We start from the raw sequence: 13,649 nt of genomic DNA, 5'->3' as shown, positions 1-13,649 counted from the left end.
TATCCTAAAAGAGTATGATCCTCGTCAATAGATAGAAACATATAGGAATAGTCATACTACGTCTACAAAGTGCCAGTATCAGGCTGAGGCTTCAAATCCACAATGGCAGTTAGACGTAAAATGAAACTTTAGTTGGTGGAGTAGGCAGACAGTAAGAAATGTTGATCCAATAATAATGTGAAGCCCGTGAAAACCTGTGGCTATGAAGAATGTTGAGTTGTAAACTCCATCGGAGATAGTGAAAGGGGCTTCAAAATATTCTGAGGCTTGTAGAGGTATAAAGTAAATGCCTAGGGCAATTGTGATAGACACTGCCTGAAGTATGTATTTTCGATTACCTTCTATTAAGCTGTGGTGAGCCCAAGTATTTGAAATCCTGGATGCAAGTAAAATACATGTATTAAGAAGAGGGACTTCTAAGGGGCTAAGGGGGAGATGCCTGTTGGAGGCCAGCATCCTCCTAATTCTGGAGTGGGGGCTAGGCTAGAGTGGTAGAATGCTCAGAAGAAGCCAGAGAAAAAGAACACCTCTGAAATAATGAATAAGATTTTTCCGTATTGAAGGCCTTTTTGAACAGTTGATGTATGGTGGCCTGGGAATGTGTCTTCTTGGATAATGTCGCATCATCATTGATATATTGTTAAGGTATTGGTTAGTAGGCCTAAAGTTAGGAAGGTAGTTGAGTTAAAATGAAATCAAATGGCTAGGCCAGAAGTTATAAGTAGTGCTGAAAGGGCTCCTGTTAGGGGTCAGGGGGCTAGAGTAACCTATGCAGTAAGCCTGAGTTTGGAAGGTCATTATGTGTTATTGTGTAAGTAGAGGTTCCCTAGGAGTGTAAAGACATAGGTCTGTATGAAGGCTATGGCAACTTTGAGGATGGTTAGTAAAACTAGAATAATAAATGTAATTGAAGGTGTGGGTAGGCTAACAGTTGATAATACTGGTGTAGCTCCTCCAATTAAATGCATTAGTAGGTGGCCAACTGTATTGTTGGCTGTTAATCGTACAGCTAGTGCTATTGGTTGGATAAATAGGCTAAGTTTCAATGATTATCAATATAGGGATAAGTGGAATAAGTGTGCTTGTGGCAGGAAAGGGGATAAGGAAGCTTTAGTCTTAAAGCAGAAGCGGTGACTACTACTCCAGCTCACAAAGGAATTGCTATTCCTAAGTTTATTGATAATTGAGTAGTTGCTGTAAATGAATGGGAGAGAAGTCCAAGAAGATTAGTTGAACCAATAAGGAGAATCAGGGAAATTAACATAAGGAATCAGGTTTGCCCTTTGATATTATGCATCGATATTATTTGTTTCAATACAAGTTGGATTAATCACTATTGAATAGAGGTCAGTTGGTCATTGACTGAACAGTTAGAGGTGGGAAATAAAATATAAAAATCCCAGTATTTTCTGGGCTAAAATGATTACTTTCTGTTCATATCCTGACAAGGTTTTTCCCTGATACTTACATAACACTTCAGACCCCTACCCACTTTAAAGAAAGTATACCCTAGATGCTACAATTTTAAACTAATTATAGCTTCAACTACAAGTGGCTTTTTAGCTAAACCTTCAATTAGTGCAATTTTAGAAATGGTCAATTAAAAAAATAAAACTAGACTTTCTGGGTTAAAATGCTCACTTTCTATTTATATCCTGACAAGGTATACTCACCAAACACTTCAGACCCCCTCCCTGAGCTCCAGTGTACTTTGCCTAGTTAATGTAGCTTAACTACTAAAGCAAGGCACTGAAAATGCTTAGAAGAGTTCACGTAACTCTATAAACACATAGGTTTGTTCCTGGCCTTTTTATTAAATCTTAGTAAGATTATACATGCAAGCATCCCCACCCCAGTGAGAATGCCCTCTATATTATCCAAATCAAAAGCAGCAGGTATCAGGTGTGCATAAATGCAGTTCACAACACCTAGGTCAAACACACCCCCACTGGAAACAGCAGTGATAAAAATTAAGTGATAAACGGAAGTTGGACTCAGTGCATGTGCCTTTATCATTAGCCTCATCCCTGCAGCCATATTTATATACACAGGCCAAAAAGCTATCGTTCAAACTGGCACTGGATAACAATCCAAACCCTAAAACTCTCGCTCAACTTCAAACTGGACTACTTCCCTATAATATCCATTCCAGTGGCACTATTCGTTACTTGATCCATCAGAGAATTTTAAATGTGGTAGACACACTCAGATCCCAACATGAACCAATTTTTCAAGTACTTACTCATTTTTCTCATTGATATATTAATTCTGGTTACTGCCAAAAACCTTTTCTAACTCTTTATCGGGTGAGAAGGCATACGGATATTATATGGCCGAACAGATGCTGATACAGCAGCCTTTCGGGCAATCCTATACAATCTCATCGGTGATACTGGCTTTATTTTAGCAAAAGCGTGAGTCCTCCTATTCTCCAACACATGAGAATTTCAACAAATGTTTATTTTAAATCCCAACCTCAGTATCCTTCCACTAATTGATCTTCTCTCAGGGGCTGGAAAATCAGCCCAATTTGGCCTCCATCCTTGACTTCCATCGGCTATAAAAGGCCCAACACCAGTCACAGCTCTACTCCATTCTAGCACAATGGTTTAGGAAGGGGTTTTCTTACTTATCCAATTTCATCCTTTAATAGAAACAACTTAATCATTCAAACCCTCACATTATGCCTAGGAGCTATTACTACACTATTTACAGTCATCTGTGCCCTGATGAGAAAAGATATTTAAAAATTGTAGCATTCTCCACCTCAAGTCAATTAGGCTTTATAACAGTCACAATTGGCATTAATCAACCTCACTGAGCATTTCTTAACATTTGTACCCATGCTTTCTTCAAAGCTATATTATTCATATGCTCTGGATCTATTATCCATAACCTCAGTGATGAACAGGATATCCGAAAAACAGGTGGGTTATTTAAGGCCCTACCCTTCACCTCTTCCTCACTTATTATTGGCAGCCTCGCACTCATAGGAATACCTTTCCTCATAGGTTTCTATTCCAAAGATCTCATTATCAAAACCGCAAACGTCGTATACCAACACCTGAGCCCTTTTAATTACTCTCATTGACACCTCCCTAATAGCTGTCTACAGCACCCGAATTATTTTCTTCACACTGTTAGGACAACTTCGTTTCACAACTTCGATTATCATCAACAAAAACAACCCCCTCCTAATTAATTCAATCAAATGCCTAACAATTGGTAGCATTTTCGCCAGATTCTTCATCTCCAGCAATATTACTCCGATATCAATTCCCCAAATAACTATACCACTCCACCTAAAACGTGCAGCCCTTGGCGTAAGTATTTTAGGCTTTTCACTGGCAACAGAACTTAACCTCATGACTAAAAACCTTAAACTTAAGCATCCATCACAAACATTTAATTTCTCAAACATATGAGGGTTTTATCCAATCACAATACACTGTGCAACACCCCCCCACACACACACTCAAATCTACATGAAAGTCAAAATCTAACCTCCCTTCTACTAGATCTAATTTGATTAGAAAAATCAATGCCAAAAACACTGCCCAAGTCCAAATTTTAGACTCCACCATTGAATCTACCCAGAAAGGCCTAATTAAACTCTGCATTTTCTCTTTCCTTATTCCATCTCTCCTAACTCTACTCTTAATTATTTAATCTATCCCCCCAAGTAATCTTAATTGCAACATAAATACTAACAAACAGAAATCAACCAGCAACTACCATCAATCAACACCCATAACTATACAAAAGAGCTACACCCATAGAATCTTCACGTAATAACCCTACTTCCTCACCCTCAAAAACTACCCAATTTTCTATATTATTAAAATCAATTACAATTTTCACCTCATCATATTCAACTATTCACCCAACCACCACCAACTCTAACAACAATTCTAATAGTAAAGCACCTGAGATATTATATTATTTATTCGAGGGAATGCCATGTCTGCTGCACCGATGATCAGGAGAACTAATCAGTTGCCAAAGCCCTCATTTGTGATTGGTATTACTACGAAGAAAATTATAACCAATGCATCAGTAAGTGACAATAACACTATAAGTCTGATAATGTCCTAGTAGAGTTCCTGTTTGACCCAGTTCTGCTCAAATTAGGAGACTCAGGGCCATTGCCATAGCATTCCTTATGTTCATTGAATGAAAGATCTTAGGCTATGTACAAATATGCAAAAGACCCAACATTATAGGTCTGTATGGACTACTTCAGCCCTTTGCAGATGCAATAAAACTTTTTATTAAAGAACCCCTGTGACTTTTAGCATCCACTATTCCCCTATCCATTATTGCTCCAACCCTAGCTTTATCTATTGCCCTCCTTATATGAATCCCTCTCCCCATACCATATCCTCTAATTAATCTTAACATAGGTCTCTTATTTATACTAGCCACATTAAGCCTAGCTGTCTACTCTATCTTATGATCAAGATGAGCATCCAGTTCAAAATATGTGCTAATTGTTTACACTAAAGCAGTAACCCAAACCATTTCATATGAAGTTACCCTAGCTATTATCCTCCTATCAGTTCTGTTAATAAGTGGCTCATTCAACTTACCTATACTCAACACAAGAGTTTATTCTGACTACTACTACCATCATGACCTCTAACCATAATATGATTTATTTCCACGCTAGCAGAAACTAACAGAGTCCCGTTGGACTTGACAGAAGGGGAATCAGAATTCGTTTCAGGCTTTAATGTGGAATATGATGCAGGTCCATTTGCCCTATTCTTTATGCAGCATATATAAATATTATTATAATAAATGCCCTAACCACTGTTATCTTCCAAGGAGCATTACATGATATTCATACACCAGAATTCTATACTATAATTTTCATCACCAAAACTTTCCTTTTAACGACTTTATTTTTATGACTTCAAGTGTCATACCCTCGATTCTGTTATGGTCAACCTGTACATCCTCCATGAAAAAATTTCTTACCATTCACACTAATGCTTTTCAGATGACACATCTCTATGCCTGTCCTAATATCTAGTATCCCACCTCAAACATAAGAAATACGTCTGACAAAAGAGTTACTTTGATAGAGTAAATTATAGAGGTTTAATCCTCTTATTTGTAGAATTATAGGACTCAAACCTACCCCTGAGAATCCAAAATTATCTGTGCTACCTAATACACCACACCACATCCTACAGTAAGGTCAGCTAAATAAGCTATCGGGCCCCTACCCGGAAAATGTTGGTTTTTATCCTTCCCGTACTAATTAACCCTCTAACTCAACTTATTATCTCTTTCACTATCTTTACAGGAACTCTTATTACAATATTAGGCTCACACCGACATCTCATCTGAATAGGCCTAAAAATAAACATACTAGCCATTATCCCAATTTTAATTAAAAAAGAAAATCCACTCCACAGAAGCAGCTACTCAATATTTCCTCAGACAAGCAACTGTATCTATAATTCTCATAATAGGAATCATTTCCAATATGCTATTCTCTGGACAATGAACCATCATAAACTCAATCAATCAACTATCATCCTTGATAATAATAATGACCTTAATAATAAAATTAGAAATGTCTCCTTTTCACTTTTGTATTCCAGAAGTAAGTTGAACTAAAATTCTGTCTTGGACAACCAGCTATCACCCGCCTCGATAGGTTTATCACCACTACTCATGAATCCTCTCACTATTTTGCTACAACGATGAGTGTGCTTATTTAGCTGTTCTTGAGTAGCTCATCTGGTTGTGGGGGTCTTGGCTAGAGTTCTCTCTGTGAAGTCTGTTCTGGGTAATTCATTATGCAAAGGTACAAGGGTTTGTCTTTGCTTTTTGATGCTTGGTGTGATTATGTCATCTTTCCCTTGCGGTACTATAACTATTGCACCAGAGTAAGTAACTACTATCACCTACACTTTTGTCCAGGGTAAATGATTTGGTTTAAGGAGATCCGGTAACACAGTTTAATAAAGTTGGGACTAGAGTTGCCTCAAAGTGGTCAGGTGATATGAAATATTCCAGGTGTAAGCTGGGTGCTTTAAGTTAAACTACACTTTCGTTAGTCCAAAAGCACTTTCCAGTACGCTTACCATGTTACAACTTATCTCCTCTTTATATGTGTAGGAAAATTATTAGTAATAGTGGTCTCTAGACTAGTATTTGAGAGGGTGATGGGTGGTGTGTGCGTGCTTCACGCCTCATTCAATCAAGCACTCTGTTCTTCATTTACCGCTAAATCCTCCTTGAACCTTTGGGTTTCATTATGGTTATTGTAAAATTTTCTGGGAAATAGAAAATGTAGCCCTTTTCTTACCATTTCATAGGCAACACCTTGACCTAATGTTTTTATGTACATACTTGTGCTTAAGGCCTTTTTAGGGTTTGCTGAAGATGGCGGTATGTAGGCTGAGTGGCGAGAGATGGCGAGGTATATCGGGGTTTATTGATTATAGAACAGGCTCTTCTAGAGGGATATAAAGCACTGCCAAGTCCTTTGAGTTTTAAGCTGTTGCCTGTAGTACTCTGGCGAGTAGTTTTGTTAATTTAACTATTTGGGTTTACGGCTAAGCATAGCGGGGTATCTAATCCCAGTTTGGGTCTTAGCTATATGTTTTCAGGATATTAAAGTCACTTTCGAGGCTCATGTAACAAGTCTTCACATATACCTCTGAGCCTAAATAAAAGTTTTTAAAAGTCTATTAAAAGTTAAGGTCTATATAAAAGAAAATCTTTGTGTTTTTAAAAAATATAAAATACTTTCTACTTAACTTTTACATTGTTACTAGAAGACATTAACACTTTATTAAACAGATTAAGAAAATATTTGTTGCTGCCAGTTTAAAATGGCAGACTGAAAAGATATAGTACCTCTTCAATGTATCACAGTTTTATTTAACTTAGGGTAAAGACATGCAATATGAGATAAATTTATAACCAAAGTACGTTTTGGAGTGGGGAGCCCATCCCTGGACCAAATATTCTGATGGCTCTTGCATAGTTAAAAGTAGAAGAAGTTATAAAGGCAGATAAACTATGCAGGCAGATGAAGACATAGGTCAGAAGCTGAATAGGAACAGACATCAGCATTGGTGGAAACTGCTCTTTGTAGAGAATCTAGAGGAGGCTGATGCTAAGAACTTGCAGGCCCAGGGAGTAGGAAATAACGAAACAGAAGCAATCAAAGGAAATTATTTTAAAACTGTCCACATCGTGGTATCTTGGCTCCTCCCAACAGACTCTCATTGCCATGTGAATGATGCCTGACAGGTCTTGCATGTTCCCTGAGCATAAACCAAATAACTATTTCCTAAAGAAATTAAATCAGCTGCTTGGGAATAGCAAATGTTATAAGTGCTAGATTTTCCATCTAAAGTCACCTTGATTTTCTCTAAGGTATCCCATGGGCAGACTGTCTGCCTGCTTCTCATCTATGTACCATCTATATACATTCAAATGAAACCTGCTGATTACCAGTAACATCACACACAGACACAAACAATGCAAAACACACACACATACTTCCCTCTTAGATAAAGAGAAATGCTTGTTGGTTTGATATACAAACATATCTAAAGCGCAGCAGCGAAACTTATCCCAGCAACTTAAGTGAATCAACACTTTTTTATTCATAAAGATGAATGGAAATCCAATTATCATGAGACATTTGGGAAAATCATTGTGTAATAAAGAGTATCAAGAAGAATAAGACAAATAACTGATCCTAGAGAAAACTCAATTAATAAGGAAATAAAACATGATACATAAATAATAAATAATAATACATAATAAAACATAAATAACAAAGTCTTTCCTTGTTATTTTTGTTTTCTCAAGGATCAATTATTTGGCTTATTCCCCTTGAAACTTGTCTTCATGTGAAGATTTTTAAGAAATAAAACATGTATATCTTCAGTTTTCTTCTGTTCCATTTGATAAGATAATATATCCATGCAACAAGAATAGAATGACATGAAAAACAAATATCTATGAATGAGTTTTTGAAATGAAAAAATATGATTTCTGAAATTGAAAACTCAGCAGAAAGGTTTCCTGATAAAGAAACCTCCTAGAGGACATAGCAAAAAGACAAAGAAATAGAATATAGCAGATTTTGATTCCTAATAAATAGGAGATTCCAAAGAAAGAACGAAGAAAATGAAGAAGCAGAAATTATATGAGTTCTAAATTCCTAGAGTTAAAAACAGATACGAGACTTTATATTTAAAGGATCACTAAGTGCCAAGCAGAATGAAATCAAAAAGACCTGCACCTAGACATGGAATTATCAAATCTAAAATATCTAGGATGAAGATAAAATATTAAGAGCTTCCAGAAAGAAAATAAAATAGCCTATAAATAATGAGTTTTGGTGTAGAAGATATTTTCAGTGCTCCTCTGTGCCATAGCCCTTTGCTGCAAATCTAATTTCAGAACATTTGAAAAGCACATTTCATGTAAAGGGACACCTCACAGATACAGCATCCCAACTCAAAAGCATACTGTCTTTCCAGTGGATAATTCTGGGTGGCATTACATGTGCTTCAAAAATCCTAGCAGACTAAAGCTCCAAGCAGTGACCTCATTATCTTTTCCTCCTTCCTTGTCTCACTACTCCCTTCCCTTAACCCTGTTTCTTGGGATATTATTTCAAACAAATGAACTTCACTTAAGTCTTTTTCTCAGGCATTAGTTTAGGGAAACATAAACCGAAATGTTGGTGCTCACATGCCTGGTGACAATGATGAAGGAATAATTACAGCTGTGACAACCTAACAAGAGCAAAGTAAATGTTACTCCTAGAAAAAACATAACCTAAAAATTGACGACAATTGGCTTTGGGTTTAAGCAATGGGCAGATGCTGGAAGAGTTTGCAGGAGACTGATAGTGAAACCTGGAAGACCTTAAGGAGGCTGCTGGAGAGGGCTTGAAGACAGTGAGGATGTTATTAGAGGCTGTCCTATTCAGCCCAGGCTGTTATATCAAAATACCAAAGACTAGGTGGCTTAGCCACAGACCCTTCTCACAGTTCTGGAGGTTGGAAGTCTGAGATCAAGGGACCAGCAGATTTGATTCCTGACAAAGGCCCTCTTTCTGGCTTGCAAATGACCACCTTCTCACTGTGTCCTCATGTTACCTAGTGTAATGCCTTTAAGACCTAGATCAATTTCTATACCACCTTAACTCTGCTTATCTTTAGGAGACAGGAGGACTAAAGTCAGAAGTTTCCCCTTGTGATTAAACCAGCTAAGACTGGTGGGATGTAAAATGGCAGGTCACCTGACCTCTGAAGAGCTTCTAACTTCATTATAATCTAATGTCCATGCTCAGTGACACTCCCACAAGCACCATGACCATTGACAATCACTATAACAATGACCAGAATAAACCACAAAATGACAAAAAGGAAGGTGGCAACTCCAGTTCCAAGTTCTCTATCCGCTCCCAGAAAATACATGAATATTCCTCTCCTCATTTTTAATGCCCAACCCTTTCATTAAATATGCCCTATACCTGCACTTCTTGACTCTCACTTTTGGTTTTGCATATTGACTTTGTGGCACTGGACAGGGAAAGACCCCATTTTAAGGCAGACCGGCTTTGTTGGTATCACTCACATGGCCTTTCCTCAATGTGTGTAGTTGGAGAGAAATCCATCTTTCTTCCTCTTCTTATAAGGGAACTAATCTTATCATGCTGGCTCCACCACCATCAGCTCATCTAAATGTTACTTCTCAAAGGCCTCACCTCCAAAGATAGTCACATTGGAGGTTAAGGCTTTAACATATGAATTCATGGGGGATACATACATTCAGTCCATAACAGAAGCTAGTGAAAAGAGGCACTTTTTATGTAGTGGCAGAAAATCTGGCAACACTGTCACCTTTGGCAATAAGAAAAATAGAAAGAGTACCTAGTAACATTGGGATAGTTGGGGAGATTTGAAGGCAGAATTTCAAGCTTCATCTGGCTGATTTTAGCTGCCTATGATAAAATATAAGAAGAGAGAAATTAAACAAAGGGGAAATACTTCCATTTTTTAAAATCAGAATTTAAATGAAACATAAAAGGTCAAGCTTTCTGGGACCAAAAATAAGACTGTTTTTTAAAAATCTCCAATCTCTCCAGAAAAAGAATGCCATAGTATAAATTTTTTCAAAACAAAGATCAAATTATGTGGAAGTATAAGGTCCTTGATAAACTGAAGAAAGAGCTAAAGTGGTATCTGAAAGATAACTTCAAACAGATAAAGGTCCTTGTATATCCTCTCTGTGACACATTAAGTCTTCTAATAATATTGAAGACATTATCATAGGGAACCAAAGGTAATGAAGGGACTGTCTCAAATAGACTTATGGGTGTGGCTGTTATCTAAAGCAGGACTTTTCAACCTTGGCACTATAGACATTTTGGGTCAGATAATTCCTTGTTGGGATGAGGGAGTCTTTTGTGTTGTCCTGTACCTTGTAGAATGTTTAGCAATATTCGTGAGCTCTACCCATTAGATACCAGTAGGACCATCTTCACCCGATTCTTTTTTTTTTTTTTTTTTCTTCAGATGGAGTCTCACTCTGTCATATAGGCTGGAGTGCAGTGGCGCAATCTGGGCTCACTGTAACCTGTGTCTCCTGGGCTCAAGCGATTCTCCTGCCTCAGCCTCCCGAGTAGCTGGGATTACAGGTACCCGCAACCATGCCCAGATAATTTTTGTATTTTTAGTAGAGATGGGGTTTCACCATGTTGGCCAGGCTGGTCTCGAACTCCTGAACTCAGGTGATCCACCCACCTCATCCTCCTAAAGTGCTGGGATTACAGGTGCGAGCCACGGCGCCTGGCCTCTTCACCCAATTCTTGACGGTCAAAATTGTTTCCAGACCATCTAAATGCCTGTAGGACAAAAAATCTATATTTAGAACCACTGGTTTAAAAAAGTGGATTGTAATTTAATACACAGAAAGTCCACAAAAACTTTAAAGGAATTATTAGCTTGGACTGGAAGAGAGAGAAATGGGACAAAATTAAAGAAAAAGCTCTCTCTGGATATCTAAACAGAAAGGACACTAAGAAAACTACTTAGTTGCAAACATAGGTTATTTTATGAGAAGTTCAATCTTTTCATTGAAAATGAGTCTTATGCCCATCTTAAATCTGAGCAGGATCTATAATTTCTTTAACTAATAAAATATAATACAAGTCACATTATGGCAGGTCCTGGCCTTAAGAAACTAGCAGCTTCTGATGGCAACAGTGGGCCATTTGGGGTAACCACTGCCATCACGCTGGCCACCTCAGGGAGGGCACAGGAAGGAGATGGACAGCCCTCGCTGCCTGCAGCCTACCACCCTGGGAGCTGCCATGATGGGGCTGGGCCAGGTTGCGTGCTAAGGCCACAGGGGCAGCTCACAGCAACGTCACGCCTGCCCTGGATGTCAGCCCAGGCCCAGAAAGGACTTGGAGTTGCCAGGAGGGTGAGGCTGCAGTTGCCCACATTGTGACTGTGGATGTGGGCCTCCCACTCCAAGAGCAGGCAGTAGCCCTGCCCCCCAGCACAGCTGCAGCCTCCCAAACCAGAGCTGTAGACCTAGGCATTCCTGCACTCCTGGGGGGCCTGGGAAGGGCCCCCTTGCCTTTGCAGGATCAGAGGTGCCTGCTCCCACTGCCTAGCCTATCCCAACTCCCAGCATTGGCTCCAATATTGGAGAAGGGTTGGGGCTGAGCCTGGGCACTGTCACAGACTAGCCAGGTGTGCCCACACTTGGAGCAGCACTGGCATGCCAGCCCCCTGCTGCCTTGGCCCCCTCTGGACTTTAGGCACCAAGAAGTATGGAGGGGACATTGAGGTGGGTTGGGGGTAGTTGGGTGATGGCCTGCAGATACCAGCAGCCTGGGTTCTATGGATGATGTGGGAGGCAGACAGGCTCCTGGGAGGAAGGGGGTGAATCCCCAGTGAAGCCCCACCTTCAGGCCAGAACAGGCCTGAAGCCTGAGGCCAGGATGCCAGTCCTGCAGACAAGATGGGGAACTTATGGTGCCTTTTCCTGGGCCTGCCCATGGCTGCCCATGGACCAGTCAGCACATACTTCCTCCTCTCTGAGGTCAATAAAAGCCCCGGGCTCAGTCAGAGCAGGGCAGAGAGTGGAGAGAACAGAGAGGTGATGGGACTGGGATGACCAGCTGTAGAGAGGAGCTACCCTCTCTTACTGAGAGCTTCAGAGACCAGCAGAGGCATGAGAGCTACCAGCTGCAGAGAGGAGCTACCCTCTCCAGGGCCCCCACTCTGCTGAGAGCAGCAGACATTGATAGTAACAGGGAGGAGTTACCCTCTGCAGGTCTCCTCTGAGCTGTTCTAACACTTAATGAAGCTCCTCTTTGTCTTGTTCATCCTTCATTTGTCTGCATACCTCATTCTTTCTGGACATAGGACAAGAACTCAGGCAAAGGCACCACTAGCCACAGAGGTTTCCAGCCAGAAAAACTGACACCACAAAGATCCCATAACACTTCTACTTCCTGTCTGTCTATAACTTATTTTTGGAACTCAACTGCCATACCTGAGAAGCCTAAGACATGGACAGGCAATGTGTAGATACTCCAGTCAACAGCCTGCAGTGAACTGGAACTTGGGCATTCAGGTCATTTGGGCCTTCTGATGACTGCAATATCTATTTCTAACAGACTGCAGCCATAGGAGAGATCCCAAGCAACAATCCAGCTAAGTTTAGTCAACACAGGAAACCATAATAAACAATAAATAATATGTTGTTTTAAGCCACTAAATGTTTTAGTGCCTTGTTATCCAGAAGTAGATGGTTGGTAATCACAGAAGAAACTTTGAGTAATTTAACTGACCTTTCAGAGAGAAAGCTCTTGGTCATCACACCAGGTAAGCTGTTTAGATGAGATAAAATTCTGCCTGAAAAAGGGAGAAAATCTAGAATGAACAATTGAGACAAGAGATGGTAAATATCTCTAATGGTCTCGGACAAAGTGGCAGCATTAGGGACTGTAGTCTGTTCCACTAAGACTCCTGTATTAAATCTTATAAAAATTCCAGCTGGTCACTACCTTGAAGTATTAGAAACTGAGTGAACTTAATGTGGTACCGTACCAGCTGTTCTCACAAGAAATACTCAAAACTGGGTAGTTTAGAAAGAAAAGAGGTTTAATTGACTCACAGTTCTTCTTGGCTGGGGAGGGCTCAGGAAACTTACAATCATGGCAGAAGGCACTTCTTCACAGGGTGACAGGGGAGAGAATGAATGCCAACAGGAGAAATGCCAGATGCTTATAAAACCCTCAGATCTCATGAGAACTCCCTCACTATCAGGAGAACAGCATGGTGGTAACCACCCCCATGATTCAATTACCTCCCACCGGGCCCCTCCCATGACACATAGGGATTATGGGAATAACAATTCAAGATGAGATTTGGGTGGGGACACAGCCAAACCATGTCAGGTACATAAGCAGATATATCTACAGTGTAAGGAGTGAACCAGACACCTCTGGGGTGGGTCCTTGGTCACATCCTATCAATGCACAATATGATTTCATTATCAATTGTAGTAGACAGTTCCAAGTGGCCTCAAATTTATATAATGCTGAAAAAATGTGCATCTTTTTGCATTTTGCCTCAGAGCTT

General features: G+C 39.8%; 1 long non-coding RNA gene across 1 annotated transcript in view; it reads right to left on the bottom strand.

Moving 5' to 3' along the window:
* LOC106996758 (uncharacterized) overlaps positions 1-12,923 on the bottom strand; it is a 31,193-nt gene extending 18,270 nt beyond the window's left edge. The window contains exons 1-2 of the long non-coding RNA XR_013414585.1: positions 12,857-12,923; positions 10,794-10,894 (exon numbers count right to left, since the gene is read on the bottom strand). This is a non-coding gene — a long non-coding RNA (uncharacterized LOC106996758). The remainder of the gene's footprint in view (positions 1-10,793; positions 10,895-12,856) is intronic.
* Between the last annotated feature and the right edge of the window lie 726 nt (positions 12,924-13,649).

This window comes from Macaca mulatta, chromosome 2 (assembly GCF_049350105.2).
Source record: "Macaca mulatta isolate MMU2019108-1 chromosome 2, T2T-MMU8v2.0, whole genome shotgun sequence".
NCBI lineage: Eukaryota > Metazoa > Chordata > Mammalia > Primates > Cercopithecidae > Macaca > Macaca mulatta.
The sequence above is the reverse complement of the archived record's forward strand: the minus strand, read 5'-3'. Positions and strand labels throughout refer to the sequence as shown.